At 44.4% G+C, this 8,498-nt stretch overlaps 1 non-coding gene across 1 annotated transcript; it reads left to right on the forward strand.

Annotated features, from left to right (window-relative positions):
* The first annotated feature begins 6,629 nt into the window (after positions 1 to 6,629).
* Positions 6,630 to 6,701, forward strand: TRNAC-ACA (transfer RNA cysteine (anticodon ACA)). Its single transcript has one exon. It is a non-coding gene; the product is annotated as a tRNA-Cys (tRNA).
* The last annotated feature ends 1,797 nt before the right edge of the window (positions 6,702 to 8,498 follow it).

An 8,498-nucleotide genomic window follows, 5' to 3' on the forward strand; every position in this document is an offset into this window, starting at 1 on the left:
TAAGAAAAATAACACTTTTCTGTGTGCTTATTAATTCCTACTGGAGCTGGATGACCATATCAAGATCCTTAGGGAGGCACTGAATCTGTTTATTCAATAAAATAAGTCCACAACTAATCATGTTTGTTTGTATCTGAATATGCCTGTAATTCTTAGCTTTTTTGTGTGTTATGATGTTTCCTAGTGGCACCAGCAGTAAAGAACCCGTCTGCCAATGCAGGAGACATAAGAGACTCAGGTTCAATCCCTGGGTCAGGAAGATCCCCTGGAGAAGGTCATGGCAAACCATTCCATGTAGCCCTGGCAGGCTACAGTCCACAGGGTCACAAAGAGTCAGACACGACTGAAGTGATTTAGCATACAGCACGCACATGTGCTCAGTCATGTCTGACTCTTGTGACCCAGTGGACTGTAGCCTGCCAGGCTCCTCTGCCCATGGGATTCTCCAGGCCAGAATACTGGAGTGGGTTGCATTTCCTTCTCCAGGGAATCTTCCCAATCCAGGGAACAAACCCACATCTCCTGCACTGGCAGGCGGATTCTTTATCACTAGTGCCAGCTAGGAAGCCCTCTTCTTCCTTACTCCATAAGGAAAAAAAAAGTACATATTAGACTCTGTATTGCTGGTTTGAAGAAGAGACTTATTTTTATAATTCAGTCAATAAATTAACCTTAACTATGATGGGTTTGCATACACGACATGAGCCACCCCTGTTAAAAATGTATGTACTAATTCAAATGTGCACCTCACCTGACAGCCCCGGCAAACACTCCCAAGTGACTCTGTGAGTTCAGAAATGTACTTGATTGAGCTGAATCACAGGATAGTAACCTAGCTTTATCTCTGATGGGTCAAGAGCTAGTGATAACAGCAAAACCAAAAAAAGAAAAAAAGAAATATCAAGTATATGTTTCCCTCATAGCTCAGTTGGTAAAGAATCTGCCTGCAATGCAGAAGACCCCGGTTTGATTCCTAGGTCGGGAAGATCCACTAGTGAAGGGATAGGCTACTCATCCCAGTATTCTTGGGCTTCTCTTGTGGCTCAGCTGGTAAAGAATCTACCCACAACGGGAGACCTGGGTTAAGGAGATCCCCTGGAGAAGAGAAAGGCTATCCACTCCAGTATTCTGGCCTGGAGAATCCCATGGACTGTATAGTCCGTGGGGTCACAAGGAGTCAGACATGACTGAGTGACTTTCACCTTTATTTGTTAACCAACAAGGGAGCATTCAATATATAAAATCTATCCTATTATTTGGGGCTTCCCAGGTGGCATTAGTGGTAAAGAATCCACCTGCCAATGCAGGAAACATAAGAGTTGTGGGTTTGATCCCTGAGTGGGGAAGCCTCCCTGGAGGAGGGAATGTCAACCCACTCCAGTATTCTCACATGGAGACTCCCATGGGCAGAGGAGCCTAGCGAGTGAAAGTCCATAGGGTCAAAAAGTATCAGACATGACTGAAGAGACTTAGCATGCATGCACATCCTATTATTTGGAACATAAAAGGAAAAATGATAGGATACTGAAAGAGGAACTCCCCAGGTCAGTAGGTGCCCAATATGCTACTGGAGATCAGTGGAGAAATAACTCCAGAAAGAATGAAGGGATGGAGCCAAAGCAAAAACAATACCCAGCTGTGGATGTGACTGGTGACAGAAGCAAGGTCCGATGCTGTAAAGAGCAATATTGCATAGGAATCTGGAATGTCAGGTCCATGAATCAAGGCAAATTGCAAGTGGTCAAACAAGAGATGGCAAGAGTGAATGTCGACATTCTAGGAATCAGCGAACTGAAATGGACTGGAATGGGTGAATTTAACTCAGATGACCATTATATCTACTACTGTGGGCAGGAATCCCTCAGAAGGAATGGAGTGGCCATCATGGTCAACAAAAGAGTCTGAAATGCAGTACTTGGATGCAATCTCAAAAACGACAGAATGATCTCTGTTCGTTTCCAAGGCAAACCATTCAATATCACAGTAATCCAAGTCTATGCCCCAACCAGTAATGCTGAAGAAGCTGAAGTTGAATGGTTCTATGAAGACCTACAAGACCTTTTAGAACTAACACCCAAAAAAGATGTCCTTTTCATTATAGGGGACTGGAATGCAAAAGTAGGAAGTCAAGAAACACCTGGAGTAACAGGCAAATTTGGCCTTGGAATACGGAATGAAGCAGGGCAAAGACTAATAGCTTTTTGCCAAGAAAATGCACTGGTCATAACAAACACCCTCTTCCAACAACACAAGAGAAGACTCTATACATGGACATCACCAGATGGTCAACACCAAAATCAGATTGATTATATTCTTTGCAGCCAAAGATGGAGAAGCTCTATACGGTCAGCAAAAACAAGACCAGGAGCTGACCGTGGCTCAGATCATGAACTCCTTATTGCCAATTTCAGACTTAAACTGAAGAAAGTAGGGAAAACCACTAGACCATTCAGGTATGACCTAAATCAAATCCCTTATGATTATACAGTGGAACTGAGGAATAGATTTAAGGGACTAGATCTGATAGATAGAGTGCCTGATGAACTATGGAATGAGGTTCGTGACATTGTACAGGAGACAGGGATCAAGACCATTCCCATAGAAAAGAATTGCAAAAAAGCAAAATGGCTGTCTGGGGAGGCCTTACAAATAGTTTTGAAAAGAAGAGAAGCGAAAAGCAAAGGAGAAAAGGAAAGATATAAGCATCTGAATGCAGAGTTCCAAAGAATACCAAGAAGAAATAAGAAAGCCTTCTTCAGCCATCAATGCAAAGAAACAGAGGAAAACAACAGAATGGGAAAGCCTAGGGATCTCTTCAAGAAAATCAGAGATACCCAAGGAACATTTCATGCAAAGATGAGCTCGATAAAGGACAGAAATGGTATGGACCTAACAGAAGCAGAAGATATTAAGAAGAGATGGCAAGAATACACAGAAGAACTGTACAAAAAATATCTTCACGACCCAGATAATCACGATGGTGTGCTCACTGACCTAGAGCCAGACATCCTGGAATGTGAATTCAAGTGGGCCTTAGAAAGCATCACTACGAACAAAGCTAGTGGAGGTGATGGAATTCCAGTTGAGCTATTTCAAATCCTGAAAGATGATGCTGTGAAAGTGCTGTACTGAATATGCCAGCAAATTTGGAAAACTCAGCAGTGGCCACAGGACTGGAAAAGGTCAGTTTTCATTCCAATCCCAAAGAAAGGCAGTGCCAAAGAATGCTCAAACTACTGCATAATTGCACTCATCTCACACGCTAGTAAAGTAATGCTCAAAATTCTCCAAGCCAGGCTTCAGCAATATGTGAACTGTGAACTTCCTGATGTTCAAGCTGGTTTTAGAAAAGGCAGAGGAACCAGAGATCAAATTGCCAACATCCACTGGATCATGGAAAAAGCAAGAGAGTTCCAGAAAAACATCTATTTCTGCTTTATTGACTATGCCAAAGCCTTTGACTGTGTGGATCACAATAAACTGTGGAAAATTCTAAAAGAGATGGGAATACCAGACCACCTGATCTGTCTCTTGAGAAACCTATATGCAGGTCAGGGAGCAACAGTTAGAACTGGACATGGAACAACAGACTGGTTCCAAATAGGAAAAGGAGTTCTTCAAGGCTGTATATTGTCACCCTGCTTATTTAACTTCTATACAGAGTACATCATGAGGAACGCTGGACTGGAAGAAACACAAACTGGAATCAAGATTGCCGGGAGAAATATCAATAACCTCAGATATGCAGATGACACCACCCTTATGGCAGAAAGTGAAGAGGAACTCCAAAGCCTCTTGATGAAAGTGAAAGAGGAGAGTTAAAAAGTTGGCTTAAAGCTCAACATTCAGAAAACGAAGATCATGGCATCTGGCCCCATCACTTCATGGGAAATAGATGGGGAAACAGTGGAAACAGTGTCAGACTTTATTTTTCTGGGCTCCAAAATCACTACAGATGGTGACTGCAGCCATGAAGTTAAAAGATGCTTACTCCTTGGAAGGTAAGTTATGACCAACCTAGATAGCATATTCAAAAGCAGAGACATTACTTTGCCAACAAAGGTCCATCTAGTCAAGGCTATGGTTTTTCCTGTGGTCATGTATGGATGTGAGAGTTGGACTGTGAAGAAGGCTGAGTGCCAAAGAATTGATGCTTTTGAACTGTGGTGTTGAAGAAGACTCTTGAGAGTCCCTTGGACTGCAAAGAGATCCAACCAGTCCATTCTGAAGGAGATCAGCCCTGGGATTTCTTTGGAAGGAATGATGCTAGAGCTGAAACTCCAGTACTTTGGCCACCTCATGTGAAGAGTTGACTCATTGGAAAAGACTCTGATGCTGGGAGGGATTTGGGGCAGGAGGAGAAGGGGACAACAGAGGATGAGATGGCTGGATGGCATCACTGACTCGATGGACGTGAGACTGAGTGAATTCCAGGAGTTGGTGATGGACAGGGAGGCCTGGCGTGCTGCGAATCCTGGGGTCGCAAAGAATCGGACACAACTGAGTGACTGATCTGATCTGATTTCTACATTTATGCAAAGAAAGTTTAATTTGCAATAAACTAGAGGAAATTTTTGAACTAAAAGAATAAAAATTCCAAAATGCAATAATTTTCAGGAAATTAGTTATATTTTAACAGTTCTGTAGGTAAAAATCTTCACAAATTTTTGACATCTCTGCCTTCTTAAACCAAGTATTCAAACAACTATATACATTTTCCTTGTCATAAATTTCCATTAATTTTCCTTAATGCCTATTAACATATTTCTGTCTATCTGGGTTGACCCCGGGAGTGGCTTTTGAATGGCACTTATCTCTAAGTAAACTAGTCCCCACACCCCTACTGGGCATCACCTTCCACTTCACTCAGCGAGGAAGGGTCCTGCTACTTCTAATCGGGCCCCTCTTATTTTCAGTTGTCAAGCTTCAGGAGGGTCTTTTATGAGTTCACTTGTTCATTTATTCTGCCTCGTTCACTGAGTACCTACTCTGTGCGGCAGGCTTCCCCAGTGGCACGGTGATAAAGAACCCACCTGCCAGTGCAGGAGACACAAATTCAATCCCTGGGGAAGAAAATGGCAAGTCACTCCAGTATTCTTGCCTGGAAAATTCCGTGGACAGAGAAGCCTGGTGGGCTACAGTCCATGGGGTCACAAAGAGTTGGACGTGACTGAGCACACACACACACCCCACACACATTCTGTGTGGCACTAGAAACACAGCAGCAAATAAGGCAGTCACTTAGTCAGGGATGAGATCTTTGTGACAACTTTCAGCCACACAGGGGCTTCGGTTTTGCTTGGTCTTGCCTGTTTCCTAGTTGTCGGAAATCTAGCTTCTCATCTTGTAGGTTGACAAGGTTTAGAAACTGCAGAGTCTGTTTCTCTGTGCTCTTGCATTTAGGTTGTGGGTAAATGCTAACCTATGTTTTGTTTTTCTTCAAGAAACTATTCCCTGAGGTTGACATCCTAGCTCTGTTCCCCTGGCAACCTGGTTAAGAGTCAAATGTCATATATGTTTCTAAGCAATGTTGCTTATGAGGAAAAGGATCACCGATTGGTAACTTGCAGCAGACTGAGAGGAGCTGTGAATGCATCCTAAGGGCGTGATGGGGAGGGATGACTCCCTGAGGCTGAGTAGGGGAATCTGGTATGTGGGATGCTGTAGGCAGTGCCCATGTCGGCTCTGTGGGGCAAAGACCTTGTTAAGTCCTATACTCACCCTGTCTGCATCTCCCCACCCCAGAGCTGGCCCCACAAGATTATTGATGTCTGTGCTCAAGGCTGTCTGGACTGGGGGACTGCCACCCCTTTCCCACTCCTCCTCTCAGCCTCAGAGTGGACCCCTGTCCCCTGAGTCTGAAGGTGGAGTTGAAACTAAAGGATTCTCTGGGGGCATGGGGGGTGGGGTCAGGCACTGAACTTTCTCTTCCTATTTCATTGCTTTCTGAAACGTGAGAATATATAACAATTGTTCATGTAACTATGTTCCACATTTTCAAATAGAGCAATGAAATCTGTCCAGTAGAAGCAACAAAACTGAATAGATTACTGTGTCTGAAATTTGGTCACATCTATTATTTCCTTCCACCAAGTTCTCAAAAACCGCAGTTACCCTAGCCCTTTTCACATGATGGCTCCCCTTACCCTTTCCCTGTACTTAAAACACTTCATCGGGATGTTTTGGGAAGTGAAGATTCATGTAAGCATGTCATCCCCTTCTGATGTCTGTGTCAGAAGCCTTCTCTATCTCTTTTATAATTTAATAAAACTTTATTACACAAAAGGTCTGAGCGATCAAGCCTCATCACTGACCTCAGATTGAACTCTTCTTCTCCAGAGGCCAAGAATCCTGGCGTCTTTTGTGGTTCAGCAGCAACCTTTCATGTTAGGGGCTCATCCGGGATTCTTCAGGACAAGGCAAGGATGCTAGGAGCTCTAGTTCTTTGTTCTCCTAGCAAACATGCTTTCTGCTGTACTTTACTAACTCTACAGTGTGCCTGTGTGAATGAATGACACGCCCTGCAAATGAGGGAAGCAAGTGAGGAACCCTGCATTGCGGTTCCACGGTGACCTCATACAGCTTATGGCAGAAATCCTGACAGGTTTATACCAACCTGCGAATGGACTTCCCTGGTGGCTCAGTTGGTAAAGCATCTGCCTACAATGCAGGAGACCCAGGTTCAATCCCTGGGTTGAGAAGATCTCCTGTAGAAGGAAATGGCAACCCACTCCAGTATTCTTGCCTGGAAAATCCCATGGACAGAGGAACCTGGTAGGCTACAATCCAGGGGGTCGCAAAGAGTCAGCCACGATTGAGCTGGCAAGCTACAGTCCATGGGGTTGCAAAGAGTTGGACACGACTGAGCACTTACTTTCTTTGAGAAGTGAAGATTCATTTTTGCAACAGGAAAATATTATAATTGATAGTTACTCTCTCCTTGCAAAGCGAAAGTCACTCAGTCATCTGAGACTCCATTAACTGTAGCCTGCCAGGCTCCTCTGCCCATGGGACTCTCCAGACAGAATACTGGAATGGGTTGCCTGCCCTTCTCCAGGGATCTTCTCAACCCAGGGATTGAACCCAAGTCTCCAGCATCACAGGTAGATTCTTTTTTTTTTGGAGGCTAATTACTTTACTGGAGAAGGCAATGGCACCCCACTTCAGTACTCTTGCCTGGAAAATCCCATGGATGGAGGAGCCTGGAAGGCTGCAGTCCATAGGGTCGCTGAGGCTCGGACACGACTGAGTGACTTCACTTTTACTTTTCACTTTCATGCATTGGAGAAGGAAATGGCAACCCACTCCAGTGTTCTTGCCTGGAGAATCCCAGAGACGAGGGAGCCTGGTGGGCTGCCGTCTATGGGGTTGCACAGAGTCGGACAAGACTGAAGTGACTTAGCAGTAATTACTTTACAATATTGTGGTGGTTTTTGCCATACACTGACATGAATTAGCCATGGGTGCACATGTGTCACCCCGTCCTGAACCTCCCTCCCACCTCCTTCCCCATCCCATTCCTCTGGGTTGTCCGAGTGCACTGGCTTTGAGTACCCTGTCTCATGCATTGAACCTGGACTGGTGATCTGCTTCACATATGATAATATACACATTTCAACGCTACCCTTTCAAATCATCCCACCCTCACCTTCTCCCACAGAGTCCAAAACTGTTCTTTACATCTGTGTCTCTTTTGCTGTCTCGAATATAGGATCATCATTGCAATCTTTCTAAATTCCATATATATACGTTCAGTTCAGTTCAGTCGCTCAGTTGTGTCCAACTCTTGGCAACCCCATGAATTGCAGCACGCCAGGCCTCCCTGTCCATCACCAACTCCTGGAGTTCACTCAGACTCATGTCCATCAAGTCAGTGATACCATCCAGCCATCTCATCTTCTGTTGTCCCCTTGTCCTCCTGCCCCCAATCCCTCCTAGCATCAGGGTCTTTTCCAATGAGTCAATTCTTCGAATGAGGTGGCCAAAGTATTGGCGTTTCAGCTTCAGCATCAGTCCTTCCAATGAACACCCAGGACTGATCTCCTTTAGAATGGACTGGTTGGATCTCCTTGCAGTCCAAGGGACTCTCAAGAGTCTTCTCCAATACCATAGTTCAAAAGCATCAATTTTTCAGTGCTCAGCTTTCTTCACAGTCCAACTCTCACATCCATACATGACCACAGGAAAAACCATAGCCTTTGTTGGCTTTTCAATATACTATCTAGGTTGGTCATAACTTTCCTTCCAAGGAGTAAGCGTCTTTTAATTTCATGGCTGCAGTCACCATCTGTAGTGATTTTGGAGCCCAAAAAAATAAAGTCTGACACTGTTTCCACTGTTTCCCCATCTATTTCCCATGAAGTGATGGGGCCAGATGCCATGATCTTCGTTTTCTGAATGTTGAGCTTTAAGCCAACTTTTTAACTCTCCTCTTTCACTTTCATCAAGAGGCTTTGGAGTTCCTCTTCACTTTCTGCCATAAGGGTGGTGTCATCTGC

Source organism: Bos mutus, chromosome 14 (assembly GCF_027580195.1).
Source record: "Bos mutus isolate GX-2022 chromosome 14, NWIPB_WYAK_1.1, whole genome shotgun sequence".
Lineage (NCBI taxonomy): Eukaryota > Metazoa > Chordata > Mammalia > Artiodactyla > Bovidae > Bos > Bos mutus.